Below are 26838 nucleotides of genomic sequence, written 5' to 3' on the forward strand. Positions count from 1 at the left end.
TGTCTGTCTGTCTGTATGTCCGTCCGTCCCCCTGTCTATAGATACATTATGTAACTTGTAGCAGGACATTTAGGATTTTCTGTCTGTCTGTCTGCCTGTCTGTCTATAGATACCTTGTTTGACTTGTAGCAGGACCTTTAGAATCTGTCTGTCTGTCTGCCTGCCTGCCTGCCTACCTGCCTGTCTGTCTGTCTGTCTGTCTGTCTGTCTGTCTGTCCGTCCGTCTGTCTATAGATACATTGTTTAACTTGTAGCAGGATCTTTAGGATCTGTCTGTCTGTCTATAGCTATATTACATAACTTGTAGCAGGACCTTTAGGATTTGTTTGTCTGTCTGTCTGTCTGTCTGTCTGTGTCTGTCTATAGATACCTTGTTTGACTTGTAGCGGGACCTTTAGGATCTGTCTGTCTGTCTGTCTGTCCGTCCGTCCGTCCGTCTGTTTGTCTATAGATACATTATGTAACTTATAGCACTACCTTTAGGGTCTGTCTTTCTGTCTGTCTATATATACCTTGTTTGAATTGTAGCAGGACCTTTAGGATCTGTCTGTCTGTCTGTTCGTCCGCCCGTCTGTCTGTCCGTCTGTTTGTCTAAAGATACATTATGTAACTTATAGCACTACCTTTTGGGTCTGTCTGTCTGTCTGTCTATATATACTTTGTTTGACTTTTAGCAGGACCTTTAGGATCTGTCTGTCTGTCCGTCTATCTGTCTGTCTGTCTGTCTGTCTGTCTGTCTGTCTATAGATACATTGTTTGACTTGTAGCAGGACCTTAAGGATCTGTCTGTCTGTCGGTCCATCTGTCTGTCTGTCTGTCTGTCTGTCTATAGATACATTGTTTAACTTGTAGCAGGATCTGTCTGTCTGTCTGTATTTCTGTCTGTCTGTCTGTCTGTCTGTCTGTCTGTCTGTCTGTCTGTCTGTATCTATCTATCTATCTATAGATATATTATGTAACTTGTAGCAGGACCTTTAGGATCTGTCTGTCTGTCCGTCTATCTGTCTGTCTGTCTGTCTGTCTGTCTATAGATACATTGTTTGACTTGTAGCAGGACTTTTAGGATCTGTCTGTCTGCCTGTCTGTCCGTCCGTCAGTCCGCTTGTCTATCGATAAATTGTTTATGATATATTATGTAACTTGTAGCAGGATCTTTAGGATTTGTCTGTCTGTTTGTCTGTCTCTCTGTCTTTCTGTCTGTCTGTCTATAGATATATTACGTAACTTGTAGCTGGATCTTTAGTATTTGTCTGTCTGTTTGTCTGCCTGTCTGTCTATGGATACCTTGTTTGACTTGTAACAGAACCTTTAGGATCTGTCTCTCTGTCTGTCTGTTTGTCCACCCGTCCGTCTGTTTGTCTATAGATACATTATGTAACTTGTAGCAGGACCTTTAGGGTCTGTCTGTCTGTCTATAGATACCTGGTTTGACTTGTAGCAGGACCTTTAGGATCTATCTGTCTGTCTGTCTATCCGTCTGTCTATAGATACATTGTTTAACTTATAGCAGAATCTTAAGGATCTGTCTGCCTGCCTGTTTGCTTTTCTGTCTGTCTGTCTGTCTGTCTGTCTGTCTGTCTATAGATACCTTGTTTGACTTTTAGCAGGATCTTTAGGATCTGTCTGTCTGTCTATCCGTCTCTCTATCCGTCCGTCCGTCCGTACGTCTGTCTGTCTGTCTGTCCGTCTGTCTATAGATACATTGTTTAACTTATAGCAGAATCTTAAGGATCTGCCTGCCTGCCTGCCTGCTTGTTTGTCTGTCTGTCTGTCTATAGATACCTTGTTTGACTTGTAGCAGGACCTTTAGGATCTGTCTGTCTGTCCATCCGTCAGTCCATTTGTCTATAGATAAATTGTTTAACTTGTAGCAGGATCTTTAGGATCTGTCTGTCTGTCTGTCTGTCTGTCTGTCTGTCTGTCTGTCTGTCTGTCTATCTATCTATCTATCTATCTATCTATCTATCTATCTATCTATCTATCTATCTATCTATAGATACATTATGTAACTTGTAGCAGGACCTTTAGGACTTGTCTGTCTGTCTGTCTGTCTGTCTGTCTATAGATACATTATGTAACTTGTAGAAGGACCTTTAGGATCTGTCTGTCCGTTCGTCCGTCTGTCTGTCCGCCCATATGTCCATAGATACCTTGTTTAATTTATTGCAGGATCTATCTATGTTAGAGGGGTTGACAAAAGTTTTATTTAAATTATTCATATTTATATTAAGTAGTGATTACTTCGTATAATAATAATCATCTGTAAAATATAGTGAAATCAAATGAAATGTACATTTATGTTGTACTGTTCATTTTAAATTTTTCAAATCAGCAGGTACATTTTTGGGACTTTGTCTCTCAAGGTTCAGTAAAGGCACAGTCTCACTAACTCTACACATGTGGTTTTACCACGTTGTTAGCAAACAGATTGTTGGTCACCACCATTCAATCTGTGTGTTACCACTTAACATCAGGAGCTGGTATTGCTTGTGTCACACCACAGTTTGTATCAGCCCGAGGCTGTGGCTGTTTGAATGGAGCACGCTGTTGAACACACAGGAGATTAGCAGGAACATTCCCCCATACACAAATGCAGACATGACAGAAGCTTTGTTGAGCACCTGATGCAGGGAGAGGTTCTGCAAAGCCACTGCCTACCCCAGAAACATCCACAACTCAACATCCAGCCGCTAAATAATCTGACACACATTCCCTCTCTCTGCAGTCTATTACCATTTCAGCACTGTTGCTCTGTTCATCTCTCTCTCTCTCTTTCTCTCACCCACTCCATTTCTTCTATCTCTCTCTCTCTCCATGAGCAGATGGATGAGAAGCGCCGGCATCACGGCTTCTTTTAGTTAAGCTGCAGAAACAGCATGAGATTAATAAATTCAATATGAATAGAGAGTTAATGAAAGGGACCCCCACCCCCCTCAGCTGTGTTTTCTGCTGTCTGAAGAGACTGAAAGTAGCACCATTGAAAAGCGGCAGTCAGCAGAAACTCCCTGGATCGCAGACAGACTTTGACCTCTGCAAATTCCTCTGTGGCAGCTCACTCTGTCATTCCCTTGCACTTCTCTGGCCAATAAACATATCAACACTCAGATTGTACACAACAGCAACGCACATAAATATGCATTAAAGGACAATCATTTGTGTATGAATTAAACCATATAGCTTGTATTGCATGAAATGATTTATGGTTTGACAACAGTCTCCCGGGAGCTAAGAATAGATATGCATCAAATATATATATATTTTTTAGAGAATCATGTAATTCAGAAATAACACCCTCGTGCATCACCTCAGCATGCCCGAAAAAGTCTAAACATGCTGAGACGTCCACAAAGAGCAAGGCACTGACTGAGAAATCAGCCACCCACACAATCTGGCCCTGCTTGTCTCAAAGGACAGAATCAATGACAAATGAAAACCATGGTCCTCTCCTAAATCAAAGCGTGCACACATTGCAGTTTCCACCTTGTGTCTGGGTAAAGGGGCTGCCAATTAGACATAAAGCAGTGGGTAATTATGTCCTTGCCAGGTTATGCTCAAGGACAGGTGTCAGGGAAGCAGGCCTGCCAGGATAGAGGTGGAGGTGGGGGGCTGGGGGCTGTGCATTCGGATGCTGACACGAGCAGTGGCAGCCGATGACTTCTCTGTCGAGAGGCGGGAATTTAAAATATGTGTTCGGAGTGTCATGTGTGGCTCGTCATGTCAAAATATGTGTTTGGTGTGTCATGCGTCATGTCAAAATGTGTGCCTGCTGCACACACGTCGAAAGGGTTTATGATTAAAGAGACGATCACGTTTCACAAGACACTCACTTATCGTCACTGGGATATGCACAATACAAGAGGTGTCTAGAAGCTGTAATCACTAAGAAAGGCTTTTCTACAAAGTATTTAACAAAGTGTGTTCAATACTTATTCCCGGTGTCATTTCACTTTATTTATTATGATTCAACTTGTATACTTAAATGTTCTGATTTCTTTGTATCAATTCAATATTTGGCTTGATGGCTACATCTGGTGGAAATTTTGTGTCAATGGCCCACTTAGAAATCCCCTTACTGATAATAATGCTGATGTGTCAAATACTTATTTTCTAGGGGTGTCAACATTAAAGGAATAGTCTACTTATTTTCAATATTAAAATATGTTATTACCTTAACTAAGAATTGTTGATACATTCCTCTTTCATCTGTGTGCGTGCACGTAAGCGCTGGAGCGCGCAGCGACGCTTCGATAGCATTTAGCTTAGCCCCATTCATTCAATGGTACCATTTAGAGATAAAGTTAGAAGTGACCAAACACATCAACGTTTTTCCTATTTCAGACGAGTAGTTATACGAGCATGTTTGGTGGTACAAAATAAAACGTAGCGCTTTCTAAGTGGATTTAAAAGAGGAACTATATTTTATGGCGTAATAGCACTTTTGGGAGTACTTCGACTCGCCTGAAAAGTCCGCTCCCCTTCTCCCTCTCATAATGGGAGAGGGAGGGTGTTACTGCGCCGAGTCGAAGTACTCCCAAAAGTGCTATTCCGCCTTAAAATATAGTTCCTCTTTTAAATCCGCTTAGAAAAGCGCTACGTTTTATTTTGTACCACCAAACTTGCTCGTATAACTACTCGTCTTAAATAGGAAAAACGTTGATGTGTTTGGTCACTTCTAACTTTATCTCTAAATGGTACCATTGAATGAATGGGGCCAAGCCAAATGCCATCAAAGCGTCGCAGCGCGCTCCAGCGCCCACGCGCACGCACACAGACGACAGAGGGATGCATCAACAGTTCCCAGTTAAGGTAATAACATATTTTAATATTGAAAATGAGTAGACTATTCCTTTAATCGATTCGGCGATGCATCGCAATGCGCGCATGCACGATTCAGCATTGATGCAGCAAAGTGCCATAATCGATTACAGTATGTCACTGTTTATTTTCTGGCCTCGGGTGGACAATAAAGTTGTGAAGTTTCAATTACTTCCGGGGGCATAACAACAACCATCAAGATGGCAAAAATTCTCATCTCAGGTAATTGTCATTGTCTTAAAGCTGCTAAGCTTCTGTTTTTGTTGAGAATAGTTGCACTTGACCACTTGACTGATGAAAAATTTGCCTTGTTGTGTACAGTAGAATTCTGATGCATCGCAATGCATCGTACAGTCGAATTGAATTGAATCGTTACCTGGTGAATCGTAATTGAATCGAATTGTGAGGGCAGTGTCAATGCACACCCCTATTATTTTCCCCGTATGCATACATTTGGTATTAATATGTAACTTTGAACTGTACTAATATGCACTCTCTAGATACAAATGTGTACTTTTGTGTAGGATTGTTATCATAATGTTAATTGCTTAGTCCTTTTAAGCATCAAATCATGGTTGGACTCAAAGATTACAATTTGAGTTTTTAAATGTATGCATTTCGCCGATTTTACCTAAAGCAATGCATGGTGCATTCTGGCTATTGATTTTGTAAATACATGCACCCCCCTGGGATTTGAACCCACAACCTCTCCGTTGTTAGCACCATGTTGTACAAGCTGAGTTACAGGAACAGCCTAACAATAAAAAGTTCCTGTGCACCAGGCTGCAGGAAAGAGTTAAACTGCAACAACAAAAGGCCCAGTTTACAGTGTGTTAAAACAAAGAGCTATAAAATGCGACAAGTGAGCGATAAACACTGATGATAAATTGTAATATGCTCTGTGGAGGATTTGCCAAGGGTGTACATTGAGTGTGTGTGTGTGTGTGTGTGTGTGTGTGTGTGTGTGTGTGTGTGTGCGTGCGTGCGTGCGTGAATGTTTATGTGTGTGTAAAATTGAAAACGGTTGGAATCAATATGAGTATTACAGTATTAGGCATGGAGAGATATACCATAAACTGTTTCAACATGCACCCTGGCAAAGCAATTTACACACTTGCTCAGTGCTTATGAATAATTCATGCTCATATCAGTATTGCAGCAGCTTTGTACTGTAAGCTGCTTCAATAACAGTATGAGTGAAGTCACCTTTGACTAATAAATACTTATATGATAGCTATATAGAAGTGTGTATATGGATTTCTTGGTTTATATTATCATCATCATCATCATTATCATCATCAATAATAATAATACTAATAATAATAATAATAATTATTATTATTATTATCATAATAACAACAATAATAATAATAATAACAATAATGATAGCAATAACAATAATAATATTAATATTAATGATAATGATAACAGTGAAACGTCCAAACTCTACGTTTTCTACATTTTTCAAAAATTACCTTCCTGTCTTGTATAAATATCTAAACATCATTAAACAATAAATATACAAAATGTCATTTCACATTTATGCCTACAACATATAATTTACAATAAAACAAGACTAAATATTTTAAAATACTGATAAATAATTTGATGTATCATCAAGATGTCATAAAAGGATTTATCAGGTGTTTAGCGAAGTGTAAAAATGAGTCATGGTCAAGTCTACATCATGAAATGATTCATGTTCCCAATAATACATTTCTATATAAAGCATACCACAAAGAATTGAGATGTCTGAATTTTTTATATTTATACATTTTTAAGGTCCCTAATTGAAAAGCATTATGTAATCAGTCAAACACAAACAATTCTGCAATATGCAATTCTACAATCCTCCAGTCTGGATCTGGATTTTATCATTACGTAACAATCTGCTTCCACTTACACATACAGAAGCAACAATGAAGTCATATTTCAGCTATGGGCAGCACAATATACATCCGCTTCTTTGGAAACTATAACCTTTAATAACCTCTAATAGGCAAGTGGCTTTGATGTGTCAGGGATGATATAGCATGTTCTCTATAGGTGCAATTTATCTTCTCAGCAATTTCAGTTATAGGTTTCAGATGTCTTTTGTATGGTGCATCTGCATTGCACAACTCAATCATATGAACCAGAAATTAGTTTTTCATGCTGATAGGTTTCTGTTTTCTTATTATTTGAAAATAAACCACTAGCATGGATTTTCAATGTCATACAGTAAATACTGTACTGTATGTTTTCCAATGGAACGTGTAATTTCCCATGAGAACACAATGAATGACACTAACTAAATACATTAAAGGGCCAAACCAGCAATATCATTTTATATATAACAATTAAGTGCGACTGATGGTGACCTCACTACTTTCTCTTGGTATGATTTGTTGCTTCTAAAGATTAATATTAGCACAAACCTCATCAACACTTACAATCAGCACATTAATAAACCTTTGAACCTTTTTAAACAATAAGTAACAACACTTTTATAAACATAAAACAGTAAAAGATCAAAGAGCAATATTTATTTATTGCAATGTACCTATACCTTAATTATATATATATATATATATATATATATATATATATATATATATATATATATATATATATATATATATATATATATATATATATATATATATATATATATATATATATATATATATATATATATATATATATATATATATATATAATGGACCTATAAGTGAACATCTCTGCAAAGAATACATTAATGCACATACAGCTAATCCTATAATTTTACAGTATATGGTTGGGTATTTTACAGTTTCTTTGTTACACTATTATATGTTACTTAACCCTAAACCAATCCCTAACCCTATAGTAAGTACATTTAGTTTATTATAAGTACTATGCACTTTAAAGGCGGAGTGTACGATATCTGAAAAACGTTTTGGAAAAGGGAGTCGGGCTGAATACCAAAACACACTTGTAGCCAATCAGCAGTAAGGGGCGTGTCCGACATCGTTGCCTGGGTTGCGTATGTGTGGGGCGGGTCTATCAAAACAAGGTCCAGATTCTATTGGGGTGGGGGTGTGTTTGTTTAGGTGATTTCAAATGTCAACATTGGCTTTCAGAGATCATGCACCCCGCCTTTAATGTATTAGTACACTGTAACAATGATGCCTCAATTTAAAGTGCAACTTAAATATGCCATTTCATATTAATTCTAATTCTAACTACCACTATAAAATGACTGGGTAAATACAGCAACTAACCAGGGATATACTGTAAATTTACACTTAATATTTCATTTATTACAGTGTAACCATCCATAACCAACAACTTGTCATTTTGGATCCTATCCCATACTCACACTATCCTGACAGTGCTTATGTGACCCCGCGCTCTCTTTTTGTTGTCTATTTATCGCTACAGGAAGCAGTTTATTGCTGGCTGTCTGTGTGAGTTTGCCTGGCGCTCTATGAGAGAAATACATAATTAATGAAGAGTGTGAACACACCAAGAATCACTCCTTTTACCTTTGTCTCAGACACCCACCGGACAGCGTCTGCAGGGTCCTCATGACACACAAACGCACACACAACCACAACCCCCTGCTGCCCTTTCCCCCATCTCATGCTGAACACACACAAAGGGAGCAACTCTCTCTCTCTCGCCCTCCTTTTCAATATCTTCCATTCTCTCACCGTCTCCTTCTTTTTCTCATTCCCGCACTTCTCCGCCTATCAAACCCCAAAGTCTCACTCTCTCCTGTGTGCAGTGGCTGCACACTGGGGTTAAATTAATTTGCCAGCTCTGCTTTCTTTCTTTCTTTTCTTTTGTTGCTTTTTAACTTGTGATTAGTCCACAGTCCTAGTTTCATGCTAGACTTGGCAATTTCGTTTGGCAGACAGTGATCTTATCCTGCAGTCAAATTGTGTAAGTACATGCTCCCAGTGGGAATTTGTGCCAGGAGAGTGTGTGTTGGAGAGAGAGAGAGGGAGAGAGAGAGAGAGAGAGAGAGAGAGAGAGAGAAAATAGTGAAGACAGAATAAGAGAACTCACAAAAGTATGCAGAGAAATGTTAACTACAATAATTAATTATAATTATAATTAACTACAATAATTTTAGATAAAAACAAAATAAAGTGATCTAACCCTAGAAATAGTAAAACATACCAGCAATTAGTAAAAACACAAATACAAACACATAATTATTCATGCTGCAATGCATGCTGGGAAACTAATATTTTACATGAATCCAGACACAGGTAAACATTTTGAACCTACAGCAAAATGTGTTAAAATATAAAATATTTATTTTATTTTATTTTATTTTATTTTATTTTATTTTATTTTATTTTATTTTATTTTATTTTATTTTATTTTATTTTATTTTATTTTATTTTATTTTATTTTATTAATTAATAAAATAAAATAAAATAAAATAAAATAAAATAAAATAAAATAAAATAAAATAAAATAAAATAAAATAAAATAAAATAAAATAAAATAAAATAATTAATTAAATTAAATGTAATAGTTATAATTGTAATAAATTATGCAATGAAAATTGTAAGCATTGTTGTAAAAAAATATTTTAAACACCATTACAAAGCTAAGATAAATCTCATACAAAATAAAAGTATTTTTTTGCATAATATGAGTTGGTGCTGTGTGTAAATATTATGTATATGTAAACACATACACATACATATACATATATATATATATATATATATATATATATATATATATATATATATATATATATATATATATATATATATATATATATATATATATATATATATATATATATAAGAAATGTTTTATTTATATATCTTTTTTTATTTATATAGAATATATAAAATATAAATAAATATATATGCACATGTAAATGTTTCTTAAATACATACATGAATGTGTGTGTATTTATATATATATAATTATTACACACAGCACAAACTCATATATTATGCAAAAAAATTACTTTTATTTTGTATGAGATTAATCTAGATTAATCTATGCCCAGCTCTACTGTAAATATACCAAATTTTACATATATCCAGAAACAGGTAAATATTTTGAACCTACAGCAAAATGTGTTAAAATATAAAATATTTTATATTTTATTTTATAAATTAATAAAATAAAATAAAAAATAAAATAAAATAAAATAAAATAAGAAACCAGAATTCAATTAAATGTAATAGCTATAATTGTAATAAATTATGCAATAATATTGTAAGCATTATTGTAAAAAACCATTAAAGGGCACCTACTGATTCACATTTTTACATTTCCTTTGGTGTGTAAGTGTGTTTTAGTACATATTATTGATATGCAAAGGTATACGATGGTGCGAGTTATCGTCTCCAATGTAAATCTCTTGGACTACAACAAACACACAGATTGTAGGCAACAGTTTACTTCCTGGGATTGGTGATGTAGAAACCGACATTATCATAATTCCTCCCGCTTGGACTCACAACCTGTAAGTTAACGCCTGTTAAGCTGGCCAATCAGGGACATAGCGCTTTTCAAATCAATGAGTTTTGTACAAAATCTGTGCGTTTCAGGAAGAGAGGGAAATCTGGAGCTAACAAAAATATACGTATATGAAAAATAATGTGCTTTTTTAACCATAAACCATGCGAACACATTGTATTATACCAAATACACAAAAAAACTTTTTAGCAATGAAATAGGTGCACTTTAATACCTTTTACATTGTGTCCATGCGTCTTTACCCCTAACAGTAAAGGTAAAAGCCACTGCATCATTCTTTAAAAGACATAAATGCATTTAAGGTATAAAGTGAAATGACAAAAACAAATTTAACACAGAGCTGCTCGCAAATAAAGCATGCAGCAATGGGAATATACTGTATGTGCCGGGATGGGTTCTGTCACTTACCTTGGAAAAATGCAGGGCAAACGTGGGTTGATGGACACAACAGAGGATCTCTTCTTTAATGCTGAGAGCCAACAAAAGATATCAGTGCGAAGCTGGTTTTAATATTGAGATGCATATAGGGGAGAAGGGTTTTATTAAACACGTTATATATATATATATATATATATATATATATATATATATATATATATATATATATATATATATATATTTAGTCATTTCATTGATATTTAACAAATTTGACTGTCTTTTGCTGCAAAATCCTCTTAAGTGCATGCAAACTTTATTTCAAAAAAATCACTTAGACATAGAAACAGTTGCAAAATAAGGATGCAACTAGAAACATTGCAAATGTCCATATGTACAGTATATACTGTATAAAGTAGATGTTAAATATCACCCTGGGAAATATTCAATAAAGTGTAATAACTAGCCCTGCCCTAAAACACATCTGTTGATATAGGGCTCTGTTAAAGGATTTTAAATTGAATTATTAAAGGATCTTGAATTATTTATTATTTACATATTATAATAGTATTTAATTTTAATATCACAATAATACACCATGGCTACAGTATTCATATGAATAATAAATGCTAGTACATTATATTAACATATCACAATGATCACATCATATGAAGTTGCAAAATCACTGGGGTGTGTTCAGTATCTTCGCACCAAGTGAAAGCAGGTTTACCAGCCTCTCAAGTTTGGCAAGATCATTTTCATTACAGTTTTACCCTGTTGAAGGAGTAAACGTGTCATATTTGCAACTGCTAAAACATTACAGTCAACGCAACGGCAATAATCCTCTGTGTCAATACAGCTGTTAAAATAATCCTCTGATGAAAAATCAAAGAAAGCAAATCCCTACTGAGTATGAGCAGCTTCCCAAATATAGATCTCATTCACAGTTATTAACATACATTTAGATTTATGCTTTTATCCGATACAATTTATAGTGCAATTTCTTTTTGCTCCCCAATCTGATATTTTTAAAGTTCATCACAAAATTATATCTCAATTATAACCAAATTATAACCACAAAATGATATAAAAGATTTTATTTGGCCCACTTAAGATATGTCAGTGCAAGTTGTTTTCAGTTTGGACAGCTCTTACATTTAATTTAGGACTAGTATTATCCCTGTCTGGGAAACCGCCCCTAAATCACCAAATATGACTTTGGTTCACATATTACTCAAAATAAGCTCTCTTTTGTGTTGACCATCCGCTCAGGACATTACAAAACGTCAGTTTATGGATCATTATCATGATCTATTAGTTGGATTGTATCGTGTAGATGTTGAATTCTCATCATTGTTGTGGCCTTGCAAATCTTTGGCAACATGCTAGAGATTCTATTTATGTGATGTGGCCTCGTTTTCAATTTCTCTCCGCGTTAGCCGCCGGCCTGCCTGACTGTTTTTCTCTCTATAGCTTTTGAGGACATGTTTCTCTAATGCTGCCCGACCACTCGCAGCCAGAGAGTCTGGCACAGGAATGATTACCTGTCTGTATGATCAATTACCTGATTATTCTCTGGATACACACTCGCGGTATGTCTCTGGAGTCATGCGCGTACACTCAAAACACACACAAACAGTGGGAGAGAAAGAAATGCCAAGACACTTTTTTGACAGAAATGGGTTGTGTGTGTGTGTGTGTGTGTGTGTGTGTGTGTGTGTGTGTGTGTGTGTGTGTGTGTGTGTGTGTGTGTGTGAGAGAGAGAGAGTGAGAGAGAGAGAAAGAAAGAGAGAGAGATGTGGCTTGTGGCAGGAAACGCTTTTGTTTCTTGCATCAAAACAAGTCTCCCTCCTCTTCACTTCTACACTGTGCAACTGCTTGGATGTGACACCAATTCAGTAGTACCGCCACACAAACACTGACTGCGAAACTTTAGGGCACTATCAATAGCTTCTGTACCTCAGCTTGTAGTGCATGACACTAGAAACACCAAAGTCATGGGTTTGATTCAAGGAACACAAACTGATAAACCAGATACTTTAAAGGTTCATAGAATGTAAACCTTTATTTACCTACAGTAGGCATAGATGAATAATAAGAGCTCTGTACATGGTAATAACATATTAGGAGCCTCAAACACCATTGTTTTATCCGTCTTATGTAAACCTTGTGCATGCAAAAGACCGCTGGAAAACAGGCCAATCTCAACATAACACCAACTGTGACGTTACAGTCGAGATGTACGCTCCCAACATTATATGACACATTCAATTAATTACAATGTTGTTACAATGTTATAAACAAAGTTTTGAGTGCTGATTTAGCACTATATGCTAGTTAATGTTATAGCGTTTAGGCTGAAGTTCTACTATTGACATTACAGTTACGTTCTGCCGGTCCATTCTGGAAAAAAAAACGTACCACTCAGAATCATCCATTAACAATCTCAGAATAATGAATTATTACTCAAAATCTGTATCTTTGTCTGATACAGGCTCAAACATAAGGTCTGTTTGCACACACACACAGAGCTACTGAAATGAGCCGCTCTGAGAAACAGCCAATCAGAGCAGAGCTCAACATTATTATTCATGACCCTTTCAAATAAGGTAATACTTCTAGGGCAACCCAGTCTCACCCCATGGCGTCAATATTTGACGACACTTGACCATGCGTCAATATGTTGACTTCAATACTATTAAGTCCGTTGCATTCTCTTTCCTATTTTCTTACCATTTTCTACCATTTTCGCGTCGGTTTAGGGTTAGATTTACATAATGACATCCCTACCCAAACCTAACCCTAACCCCAATGCCAGGTGACAACTGTTTAATTTCGCGTACCTAATAGTATTGAAGTCCCCAGTTCGTCAAAAAATGACGCGAAAGGTATACCCTCCGCGTCAACATATTGACGCATTGTCAAGTGTCGTCAAATATTGACGCCATGGGTGTGAGACTGTGTTATCTAGGGACAAATCCTAGGGTTGTTAATGCAAAACTATTTCTGGATAATTTTGCACTTAATAAAGCGACATATACTGTGTAAAAGACTTAGGCCACCACAAAATTAGATTTGTTGTTTTTGCAATGTTATAGTGATCATATATAATTGTTTCTCAGTCTCTTTAAATACTGGAAATGTGTATATAGTATTAAAAACTATATAAAAATGTAAACTGATGTGACAAGTTTTTAGGGCAAACTCCCCTTACACTTGAGCAATAGCAGGAAACTGCAGGATCTCTAAAACCTAAATAAAATTTTTAAGAAATTATTCTTTTTACTTCATTCTGCTCAAAAACGCTCAAGATGTGTTTAGTGCCAAGAAAGGTCACACTAAACACTGACGATGCCTAAAGTTGACATTTAGTCCAGAAAATTTTATACATTTATATATATTTATAATTTTGTACATATTTCTTGTATTTTCTGTTTGCATCTTAATAAAATAGATTGAAAAATAAATATGGATGGACATTAAAACTTCTAAAACAACAAGTGTGGTGGTGGTGGCCAAAGACTTTTACACGTGACAGTACTGTAGATATAAGTGCACAATTTTAAATATTGTATCAATGCATTATTTAGCACCTCTAAATGCACTATAAATGTGCTTTGCATAAAATGTACAACTGTAAATCTGAAAGGCTGTGAGAAACTTTTAAGTCAGGATGACACCAAAACGATCATGAAAAATAGCAGGTACTACACAAAAAAATTGACCATCAATGTTGAAATAGACTTTAAATTGTCTGAAATATAAACATTCCTGTAGCTCAGTAAAGGTAGAGCATTGCAGTAGCATTGCAAAGGTCTGTGGTCAATTCACAAGAAGCATGCATACTGATAAAACATATAAGTTACCTTGTAATTCAGTTGCTTTGGATTAAAACATCTGCTAAATGGACGAAACTTAAAGGGACACTCCTCTTTTTTTGAAAATATGCTAATTTTCCAGCTCCCCTAGTGTTAAACATTTGATTTTTACTGTTTTGGAATCCATTCAGCTGATCTCTGGGTCTGGCGGTACCACTTTTAGCATAGCTTAGCATAATCCATTGAATCTGATTAGACCATTAGCATCGCACTAAAAAATAACCAAAGAGTTTGGATATTTTTTCTATTTAAAACTTGACTCTGGTGTAGTTACATTGTAAGACCGACAGAAAATTAAAAGTTGCGATTTTCAACGCTGATATGGCCAGGAACTATACTCTCATTCTGGCTTAATAATCAAGGACTTTGCTGCCTTAACATGGCTGCAGGAGGCGCAATGATATGACGCAGTGCCCGAAAATAGTCCCAAAAATAGTTTTCGGGCAATGCGTAATATCACTACACCTGCTGCAGCCATGTTACAGCAGCAAAGTCTTTGATTATTACGCAAGAATGAGAGTATAGTTCCTGGCTATATCTGCCTAGAAAATCATATTTTTTACATTTCTGTCGGTCTTAGTACACGATGTAGCTACACCAGAGTCAAGTTTTAAATAGAAAAAATATCCAAACTCTTTGGTTATTTTTGAGCGCGGTGCTAATGGTCTAATCCAGTGCTTCTCAATTATTTTCTGTCAAGCCCCCCCTAGGAAGAAGTAAACATTTCGCGCCCCCCCAACTCTCCGCCGCGAATGTAAATAGTATAATTTGTCTATAAAATTACACATCTGCAAAACATTGTATCCTTATTAACATTGAGAAAACACAAAAAGAAATATCGATCAACTTACAATAACTTTATTAACATTGTTTTTTAGTCTGTAACAGAAAAGACTTAAAATGCATCAATTTGCCTGAAATAAAAAAAATCAATCCTTATATAAAGTATAATATTTTTTGACCATTTCATACTGAAAAATTTAATTAAATATAATCAATAAATAATAATAAAAAAACAAGCGGCTTATCAGCGTGATTGGGGTGTAATGTCTTTAAGTGACGGTGCAAAAAAAATCACTTCCTGAAAAAGTATTTTCCCTGGGGGCTCGCGCGCCCCCCCTGGTGTCGCTTCGAGCCCCCCCTGGGGGTCCCGCCCCACTATTTGAGAAGCACTGGTCTAATCAGATTCAATGGATTATGCTAAGCTATGCTAAAAGTGGTAGTGCAAGACCCGGAGATCGGCTGAATAGACTACAAAACGGTTATAATCAAATGTTTAACTCTAGCGGAGCAGGAAAATTAGCATATTTTCAAAAAAAGTGGAGTGTCCCTTTAAGTAAAGTTTTTAACATGTTGCTATGTAAGTGTTAAAATGGTTACTAAGGCATTGAATGTGGTTGCTAAGGTGTGGTACATGTCACGCTCCAAAGTTAAATACTTAGGCTTTAGGGATTTGTTCAAATAATACTGATGTTTGTCCCAACACCACTAATTATTTTTTCACAAACCATAAAGCGAAGATCACTTGAGAACAGATGGCAAAAGTGACAATTAGACGAGCTCTGCAGTGATATTGACAGCGTCTGTTGGCACTTGTAAGACACTGATTTGTAATCTGTGACAATATGAGTGTTGCATAAACCTCACTTTGACCTCATCTCTCCGATTCGCACACACAGGCGTACATTTAATTTAAACTTTAAGGAGGGGTGATAAAGTGTCAACTGTGCATAGGGTTTTATTATTTATTGTACAAACATTGTAAGTGTTATAATTGCAGTTTTGATTATTTTGGGGGGGTCACCATGCATCTATACACACAGCAGGTGCATACACACTTCTCAACATGATGGTCTGTGACAGCTGAGAGTGGGTTTACAGTTTCAGAGGAGCACTCGAACCTATCTGAACCCTTCACAAACACACACACCATTCAATAGCACATTAAACTCCTCTAAACCACATGCGCAGGCACTGGCAACCCATATGACCACAACATGACAACTGGAGTCAAGCTGATGATTACGCAAGCCAGACAGAAGATGGCACGCTTGAGAGAGATTACACAACAACGCGCAGACAGTTGTCGAGTCACACATCTGCTGATATGACACTATGATAAACTATCACCAGATCTACAAGTGAGTATATTATAATACACTTGGAAAATCACTGTTATCATTACTGACTGAGTAATACTGATGTACTTACATGTACTTACTATAGGGTTAGATTTGGTTAAGGGTTAGCTGTGTAATTGACTGCTATTAAGACAATTATGTAACATGTGTGACATCTAAACAAATTTAATGATGACCTAAGACTTTTGCACAGTACTGTATGTGAGTTGTAGAAATCACACCTATTAGCTCAGAAAAGACAGGATTAAACTTACACACACGCGCGCACACACACACACTCATACACTGTAGACCGTAAGTGTTGTGAAATGAGACGTCTTTGCAAGGACATGGTTTAAATGCGATTATCTTCCCCACACAGGCATTGCACAAATCTGTAAGAGAGCTGATTTTTATGACTGCAAAAGTCTGATCTAAGGGTGCTGGATTTCTAACCATGCTGATAGAGCGAAACCAGATGGATTCTTTGAAATTCATAAGATTCACAAGTGTTACACTTCCAACGACCTCATCTGCATTATCAGCAGGTGCTATAAAAATGAGGGAAGCCGGCAATATTGTCATCAGTATATTTGAATTATTCATGCGTAATTAACCAGTGACAAATATCGTATCACAGTGAGTTATTGCTCATTAAAGAGAGAGATGGAGAAAGAACTACAGTTCAAAAGAAATAAATAACCCGTACTGGGTAGTTTATTGTCTGATGTCGCATGAGATGTTGTTTGACACTTTAAAGCTGTTAGGCTTTTATATTAAGATAATAGGATGCTCGACAAATAACTAAAACAGGCTTTGATGTGTGCTCTATAACAGTGGTTCCCAAACTTTTTCAGTGTGTGGCCCCCCTTGTGTACGGTGCATTGCTTCGCGGCCCCCCCCAAGAAAATTTGTGACAAAAAACTGTTCTAAAACTCAACATTTTAATCAAAAAAAACATTAAATTATAAAAAAGTAGTGCTTTTGGTTAGTAGCCTTATTTTTTTAGGTTTAATTACACAGAATTCATGATAAATTAATGCATTTCATAAAATGTCATAAAACTGGGGCCCCCTGGCACCATCTCCCAGCCCCCCTGGGGGCCCCGGCCCCCAGTTTGAAAACCACTGCTCTATAACATGAACATGAGATTATTGCACTGTCAGAAAAACAAATAAAAATATGGTCATTAGCTGTCACTTACCCTTTATTCCAGGTGAAAAAGAAGTATACTTCTATAGTGCACTTTTCATACACTAAAAATTCTTCTTAAGATGTTTTAAGTGTACTTACTTGTGCTATTTTTAGACACCATGAATATGAACTAAAATGTGCTCAAAAATTAACTAAAAATTAAATTTATTTAAGTACCACTTGTAGTAAGCTTGAACCCATCTTTGTATGAAAGTGTTAAAAAAGTATATTTTTTAATACAGAGATTAAAAGTGCATATTAGTTAGTATTTCCAAAATAGCACAAATAAGCAGTGGCGGCTCATGACTGCTCATTTGAGGGGTGCAAATTCAAAATATGTGTTCGGAGTGTCATGTGTGTTGCTCGTGTCTTCAAAATATGTGTTTGTTGCGTCATGTGAACCATCTGCATAATGTGTTTTGTCAAAATAAGTGCCTGCTGCACACGCGTCAGAACTGTTTATGATAAAAGAGACGCTCACGTTCACAAAATACACGCAAGACACTCCCTAAACAATAAACTGTGATTACACATGAGATTATGCGAGTATCTGGCAAACGCGAACTTCTCTTTATCATAAACCCTTTAGACGCGTCTGCAGCAGGCACTTATTTTGACAAGACACGTGATGCACACAGGATCACTCAGCTCGCACACATGATGGGTATACATGCTGTGACCAACTTTGCATCAAGCGACCTCGAAAAAAAAAGTCACCGGCACCACTGCAAATAAGTACACTTAAATAATCTTAAGAAGTAGCCTACTTAAGTTTTTTGTACATATTAAGTACAAAATTAGTGTGTGAAAATAGATCACTTTAAGTACATTATGGAAGGGTACTACTTTTTCATGCATAGGGGTCCTAATATGTACCATTTAGTTATATTGAGTACTTATATGTCTCTTTGATGTACTAATATGAACTATTTGGATGCCCGATGTATACGTATCGAAATGGTACCACCTCAGTGACATCTAGGGACCATTTACTGACCTTTCTTTCTGACAGTGTAACTATTGCAGTAAGAACAAATGGCAGGAAATCTGCTATGCTGTTGATCTTTCATACACATAACCTTAAAATAGTGGTAGAATAGAATAAATAGAATAGAATAAAAACAGTGGCAACATTTTAAGGGGCCATGGCACAAGACTTTTTTAAGATGTCAAATAAATCTTTGGTGTCCCCAGAGCACATATGTGAGGTTTTAGCTCAAAATACCATATAAATAATTTATTATAGCATGTAAAAATTGCCACTTTGTAGGTGTGTGCAAAAATGTGCCGTTTTGGGTGCGTCCTTTAAAATGCAAATGAGCTGATGAAATTCAAACACTGATCACAATGATGGTGGTTTGTTGCAATTAAAACTCAATTGTGCTTTTCTCTGCACTAAATGGCAGTGCTGTGGTTGGATAGTGCAGATAAAGGGGTGGTATTATTATAATAAGAGCTCCTTATGACATCATAAGGAGAGCCAAATTTTAACAATCTATTTCTTCACGTGCTTGTAGAGAATGGTTTACCAAAACTAAGTTACTGGGTTGATCTTTTTCACATTTTCTGGGTTGATAAAAGCACTGCGGACCCAATTATAGCACTTAAACATTGAAAAAGTCAGATTTTCATGCCATGGCCCCTTTAAGACTGGCCCGTTTGAAATATTATCATTTACCAAAATTACAAACATATTCAAAAGTTGTTTTTATTGATTAATTTAGTTAATTTCAAGTCCATGGTTACGGCATACATCAAAAAGCACCATAAATGATCTCCATACAACTTTTATTATGCTTTTTTCTGTGTTTTTGGCCTATGAATTGTCGTTATATGTTTCATTTAGAAACTCAGGCAGTTTCAAAACAAAATATAGCAACATTGACATCATTGTTTGTTTTTATTCTGACATCTGATGGGTAAATCCAGACATGGGAATGTTCGTATTTCGGATGATGGAATGTTGGATCTGTGTCGCACTATCCAAAGATCAATGTGCAGCTGTGACATGCTGCCCACTTCCTTCTCATCAAAGAATCCTTGGAAGTCAGTCAACAGAAGGCTATACAAGTCGACCTTGCGCACTGCGCCCAGCATGTGTGATATATGCTAATGTATGTACATTTAAAGTACAGGAAGCTGACATTAATTAACGCATAATGATGTGCACACAAAGGTGTTCTGGCGTGCTGTGTATATCTGAGGGATGTGTTGACAACACACTGTAAAATAATTAAGAGTCTCTGGCTTTATAACTGCAGTGTGAGGGTGGAAACATTGATCAAGTACTCGAGAGCAATGGAGGGGTCAATTTTATCACTGATAATAAAAAAGACAAACAACAGCAAATCATGAATACATCTATTTTGTATAACTTACAAACATGCAATCTATACAAACATCCAATTTATAAGACATTTACACTTCTCATCCAATCAGAATTTAGAGTTTTAATTAAAACAGATTTGCAATGAATTTGCGTGTTATATAATTTATTGCAATAGATTATTGTACTGTTATACTGCATTTATAGCTATTTTATAATCATTTTTTGGCATGTAATGCTGTTTAAAAATTGTTAATTGGTTAAAAAATGATAAGGTTGTCAATCACATGGATATAAATGAGCTGTATGAGATTGACATTTATGTAAGCTTGTTGTCATACCGCTAAAAGCCATTTATTGACCTCATTGAAGGGTGCATGCACATAATCTCCATTACAGATAGCAAAATTTATAAATGTATAAAGAGGGGTTGTCAGTTATGGGTCTGGTTAACCGCACACACACACAGATACACACCTGAGGGCAGGTGATCATCTCCCTCTCTACGAAGCACCACATCCACGAGAGATCAGGTTGTCATGGTAACTGACCTACAAGCTGATTAAGGAAGCTCTGATAGAGAGAGTGTGAGCGTATGATGGTAAAATGAGACATTAGGCTCAGACAAAGAACCACATCAAACGCGGCTTCTTTTTAAACGGCTGAAAATTGGAGCAGAATTTCAATCACAGATCATCAGTTCACATCTTGAAGCAGCAAGATGTTTAAGAAAATATAATCTTATATCTGAGCGAAGGTCATGAGAATTTGATCCTAATGGATTTGGATATGTTCTGCTTTGTGTCACTTAGTATGCAATTAGTAATTAGTATGCACATTATATTATAAATCCAGCAGGTATTAATGAATTTAATTGATTGTATATAAATATATTGCTTTTATGCTATATGAAAATAAACAAAATTAACTGATTGTAAAACTAATCAAATGGAGCATTTATTGAAAATCTATTGGAATTTCAATGTTTTGTGGCATTCAATTTTATAGTAAAACCCTTTGAAACCAGATCTGGCTGAAACTTTATAAACACACACAAAGCGTACACACCTCTCTAAAATAACACTGGACTGCCTTATTATAAACAATGCAGTGATTTGGTAATTCATTGTGGGTCTTTTGTTTTCCCTCTTCCCTTGATATGAGGCGCCATCTGCTGTTAGTAAGTGGAATATACACAATGATAAAAGGCAGGAAAGCCTTGTTTTATTTTATTAAGTACATCACAAACACACTGGGAAAAAAATTCATTGAATTTAATAAAAAATTTTAAGGTAAGTGGTTGCAATCAATTTATTTAAGCTACATTTAAACAAAAGTTTTATATTTTATTTTACTTTACTAATCTCTTTTGTTTAAATGTAGCTTAAATAAATCGATTGCAACCACTTACCTTAAAAAATTATTAAATTCAATTAAAAAAAATTTTCAGTGCAGGTACCCTCTTTATTAGATTTAAGTTCTGTAAATATCTGATAAGATGATTTGTATGCAATAGCCTATCACAATATAAAGCAATAAACCCCAAGAAGCAGTGGGTTACCAGTGCATTTTATAACAGCTAAGGGGCGTTGTTAGGCACGACGCGAAGCGGAGTGCCTAAACCCCCTTAGCTGTTATAAAATGCACTGGTAACCCAACGCTTCGAGGGGTTTATTGCGTTTATAAAACGGTTACTTCATATGCATAAAGTTAGCGGGATTTTATAAAATAAAACACAAATAAGTTGTAATTATATTAGTATAAATATTACTCATCCGCCAAACAAAGTAGTTCCTCAGAATCAAGTGTGACTGAAACAGAGCGCAGTTCACAAACAACACAGACGCAGCAAAGATACAATGAAAATATGATTAAAGACGGTGGTGTTTATTTTATAAACCACCATTCATCTAATTTATACATTAACATTTATATTGTGCTGTTGAAGTGATGGTCAAATATGCTTGTAAGCATGCTGAACTCTTTCCCCGTCAGCGTTTTTTTTTTAAGTTGCCACCCGGTTTTAGTTTAATGCCTTACAGAAAAAAAATCTTCTTTAAATAAACATAAATATAAAATGAAAGAACAGACCATCCGCTTTCAAACAACAACAACAACAAAAAGTTTCATCCTACCTTAATTTGTTCTCTTATCAGTTATCACCTCTCAAATTTTCAGCTAAAAGCGGAGATAATTCCATTTTTGTGAAGAACTTTAGTAAGAAATCATCAGATTCAGACATGAACAGTACTACACGGTGTTTTCAGTGAATGCGTCAGTGTTTAAGTTGGGAAAGATCGCCACCCAGTGGATAATAGCGGGCGTATGAACTTCAGTTATAAACTCCTCAGACAACATTTTCTCTTTATTGACGAGATGACTCAACAGTATTTATTGACATTTATTTGGATATCGCCATTAATTGTGCAATTGTAGACAAATTAAAAATATGATTAAAGACTGTTGTGTTTATTTTCATAAATCAGTACGCAGCATCAGTGGCGCAGTGATACTTATGTAATGTGGTCTGAACCGTGAGGTTACCGGTGTATTTTATCACGGCTTAGAACGCGTTTCAACCAATCAGAATGAAGAACCAGAACTGCCCGTTTTATAATAAAAATTAGATAATGGTAAGCTTACCATTTCGTTCTGTATATATCCATTCTTAGCTGAGGTAGCAATTTATGTGTCAAGTAAGCATTTTTATGATACACTTAATACTGCCTTAACTTGGCCGACAACTTTACTTCCAACCTCCTTGTAACTCAACACTTAACAGTTTTTTTCAATGGAGTTTCAATGGACTATAAACGATCCCAAACGAGTCATAAGGGTCTTATCCAGCAAAACGATTGCCATTTTTGAAAAATAAGAAAAATAAAAATATGCACTTTTAAAGCACAACTTCTCATCGCCAGCGTGACCCCACGCAATACGTCATGACGTCAAGAGCTCACAGAGGACGAACGCAAAACTCCCCCCCAGTGTTTACAAGTGTGTTGAAAGAGGACTGTTGTCATGTCAACGTTGTTGTATGTCAACTGATACTAATTAATGTCTTTGTGTCAGTTTATTGTTTACAATGGTCCGCAAATTTGCGTTTTATATATGTAACACGTGACCTCCTTACGTCACTACGCATTTACATTAGGTCGCGCTGAACCGGACCTAGACGAAAAGTTGTGGTTTAAAAGAGCATACTTATTATTTTTCTTGTCAAAAATGACAATCGTTTCGCTAGATAAGACCCTTACACCTAGTTTGGGATTGTTTATAGTCCTTTGAAACTCCGCTGAAAAAAACTGTTACGTGTTGAGTTAAGTGTTAAGGGTTGGTGTCCATTAAAGTCCACCAAAATGAGAAAAACCCTGCAATGTATTCCTCAAAAAACATAATTTCTTCTCGACTGAACAAAGAAAGACATCATCATTTTGGATGACATGGTGGTGAGTAAATTATCTGGATTTTCTTTTAAGAAAATTAAATATTCCTTTAATCTTTACTGTATTTATGTAATTTTAATGTTTTGCCAAACTGTATTTTTTTTCTTTTTATAGTGTGCCCCAAAAGTATTCATAAAATTAACATACTAAAATTGAATTAAAATTGAAAATCTGACTTTTTTCATGTTTAAGTGCTATAATTGGGTTCCCAGTGCTTCTATCAACCTGATAAATGTAAAAAAAGATGAACCCAGTAACTTAGTTTTGGTAAACCATTCTCTGCAAGCATGTGAAAAAATAGCTCATTAAAACTTGGCTGCCCTTGTGATGTCAGAAAGGGATAATACCCCCCCTAATCTGCACTATCCAACCAATACATTGCCATTTAGTGCAGAGATCAGCTCATTTGCATTTTAAAGGACACACCCAAAACAGCAAATTTTTGCCCACATCTACAAAGTGGCATTTTTAACATGCTATAATAAATTATCTGTGGGGTATTTTGATCTAAAACTTAACATACGTACTCTCAGGACAACAACGATTTATTTAACATTTTTAAAAAGTCTTGTGAAATGTCCTTTTTTTTAAAGTATAGTGTTATTCGCACACAATATCAAACCAAAAGGCTTTTTTGCAAGTTGGAATAAGCACACATTTTACAATAAAAAATATCATAGAACAAGTGCCATTCTTGTTGTCATGCTTTGTAAAAAACATCTTTCCCCCATTTTTTTATTTTATGCAGAATATTGTGCAAACTTTCCTTTTAGTGGCTCTAGTACAGGGCAGTGCCAGAAAACATACTCCTTTAAAGGGATAGTTTACCCAAAAATTTCAATTCTGTCATCATTTACTCACCCTCATGTTGTTACAAACCTGTATAAATTTCTTTGTTCTGATGAACACGGGGGAGGGTATTTTGAGAAGTGTTTGTAACCAAACCGTTCGTGGACCAGATTCACTTCCATAGTAGGAAAAAATAATACTGTGGAAGTAAATGGGGTCCATGAACGGTTTGGATCATCAAAACAACGAAATGTATACAGGTTATATAGTGAGTAAATGATGACAGAATTTTCATTTTTGGGTGAACTATCCCTTTAAATTTGTGACCACATTATCATCCTTCAAGTGTACCCAAGTTTGTAAAGCATCATGCTTGAATACGGTAAATGATGATGTCTGAACAACAGAAAATAACCATCATAGATATGGAGGACTGTGCAAACTCTCCATTCTAAAATGATTACATTAGGTTACATAATTTTCTGGACAGTGTTTTTTCTTCGCAATGTGTTTCTTTGCAAAAACAATTTGTTAAGCATCTTGCTTAGTCTAAGCACATAAATCTAACTGCTTTCAGATTAAACACTCATTTTGCTGTTCACTAAAACAGATTCATTTGTACAGTACTTCCAACAGTTGTCATTCTCACAAGCTTAAGTTTTAGGCCTAAAACATCAATATGCAAGTGCAAGACAACAGTTCCAAGTAAACCCGAATAAAAGTGAAGAAATGAGGGCATAGTCCATTTTGAGTGGTTGGAAAGCATGTTATTATGTACATGTTCAATGCAGAAAGACAGACAGTAAGGATAATATTCAATGAAGGGTCATGTGAGAAACATACAAGTGGGGATGTTAAGATGAGCTGGACTTTGAGTTGTTACTATGGGTGTGTTTTTAGGGGGAGGTACCTTGTGGCTAAATGATATATTATGAATCAGAACTAAGGCACTAAGTTAAGCAAGTGAGCTCCAGCTGACCAATTAATAGTGGCCAAACAATATAAAGAGACTGTTGCCATTAGGTTACTATCAATCATACACACACTGCCAGCTAACCTAAAAGCAGGTGAGTGTATTGTCAGCATATCAATGGATGATATTTCTGCAGTCGTTTATTAATGTAACTATACACTGAAAAAAATATTTTCAAGAAAAAAAATTCTTAGTATTTTGTCTTGTTTTCAGTAAAAATATCTAAAAAATTTTAAATTAAGATGCTTTTTCTTGGTGAGCAAAACGACCCAAGAAAATAAGTCTAGTTTTTAGACCAAAAATATCATATTTAAGTGATTTTGTGCATAAAACAAGCAAAAAAATCTGCCAATGGAATAAGAATTGTTTTCTTGAAATAAGTTTCTTGAAGTAACTTTTTTCATAAACACTTAATTCAAGAAATGTTTACTTATTCCATTGGCATATATATTTTTGCTTGCTTTAAAAAAAATCTTGAACATTTTTCTTAAACTAAATTCAAGAAAAATTCAAGAAAAATTAGCTTACCCCATTTTTTTGCTTGTTTTATGCACAAAATCACTTAAATATGATATTTTTGGTCTAAAAACTAGACTTTTTTTCTTGGGTCGTTTTGCTCACCAAGAAAAAGCATCTTAATTTAAGAATTTTTAGATATTTTTACTGAAAACAAGCAAAAATACTAAGAAATGTTTATCTTGAAAATCTTTTTTTTTTTTGCAGTGTATATGACAAGTTTGGTCTCAAAATGAGATAACTGTTGTTTAAATTTTTTTTAAATCCCGTTTTTGTAAATTCCAATGAATATCAATCAAACTGCAGTTGGTTTGTTTTGATTTAAGCCATAATGACTTTCTTACTTAGTGTTTTTGTCTTATTTTCAGTCAAAATATCTAAGAATTCTTAAATTAACATGTATTTTCTTGATGAGCAAAATGACCTAGGAAAATAAGTCTATTATTTAAGCAAAAAAACTAACTTTTAAGTAAATTAGTGCTTAAAGCAAGCAAAAAAAATCTGCCAATGGAATAAGAATTGTTTTCTTTGAAATAAGTTTCTTGAAGTAACTTTTTTCATAAACACTTAATTCAAGAAATATTTACTTATTCCATTGGCATATATATATATATATATATATATATATATATATATATATATATATATATATATATATATACACACAAATTTGCTTCAATTTTATTTTTATTTTTTGGTCTAAAAACTAGACTTATTTTCCTAGGTCATTTTCTTTCAAAATTAATTTAAGAATTTTCAGATATTTTTACTAAAAACAAGACAAAAATACTAAGTAGCACAATAAAAACATTATAACATAATAATAAACATGTTTGACACAAAAAAAACCCGAAGTTATCTGGTTTTTGGAACCAAACTCTTCATATGCTTACTAAATAATTTTAATATATGTAAATATATACGGTTA

At 35.1% G+C, this 26838-nt stretch overlaps 1 protein-coding gene across 1 annotated transcript in view; it reads left to right on the forward strand.

Annotated features, from left to right (window-relative positions):
* The window catches only part of rnft1 (ring finger protein, transmembrane 1), a 37446-nt gene that overhangs the window by 4047 nt on the left and 6561 nt on the right, over positions 1–26838 (forward strand). The gene's annotated exons all lie outside the window — the stretch shown is intronic.

This window comes from Misgurnus anguillicaudatus, chromosome 12 (genome assembly GCF_027580225.2).
Source record: "Misgurnus anguillicaudatus chromosome 12, ASM2758022v2, whole genome shotgun sequence".
NCBI lineage: Eukaryota > Metazoa > Chordata > Actinopteri > Cypriniformes > Cobitidae > Misgurnus > Misgurnus anguillicaudatus.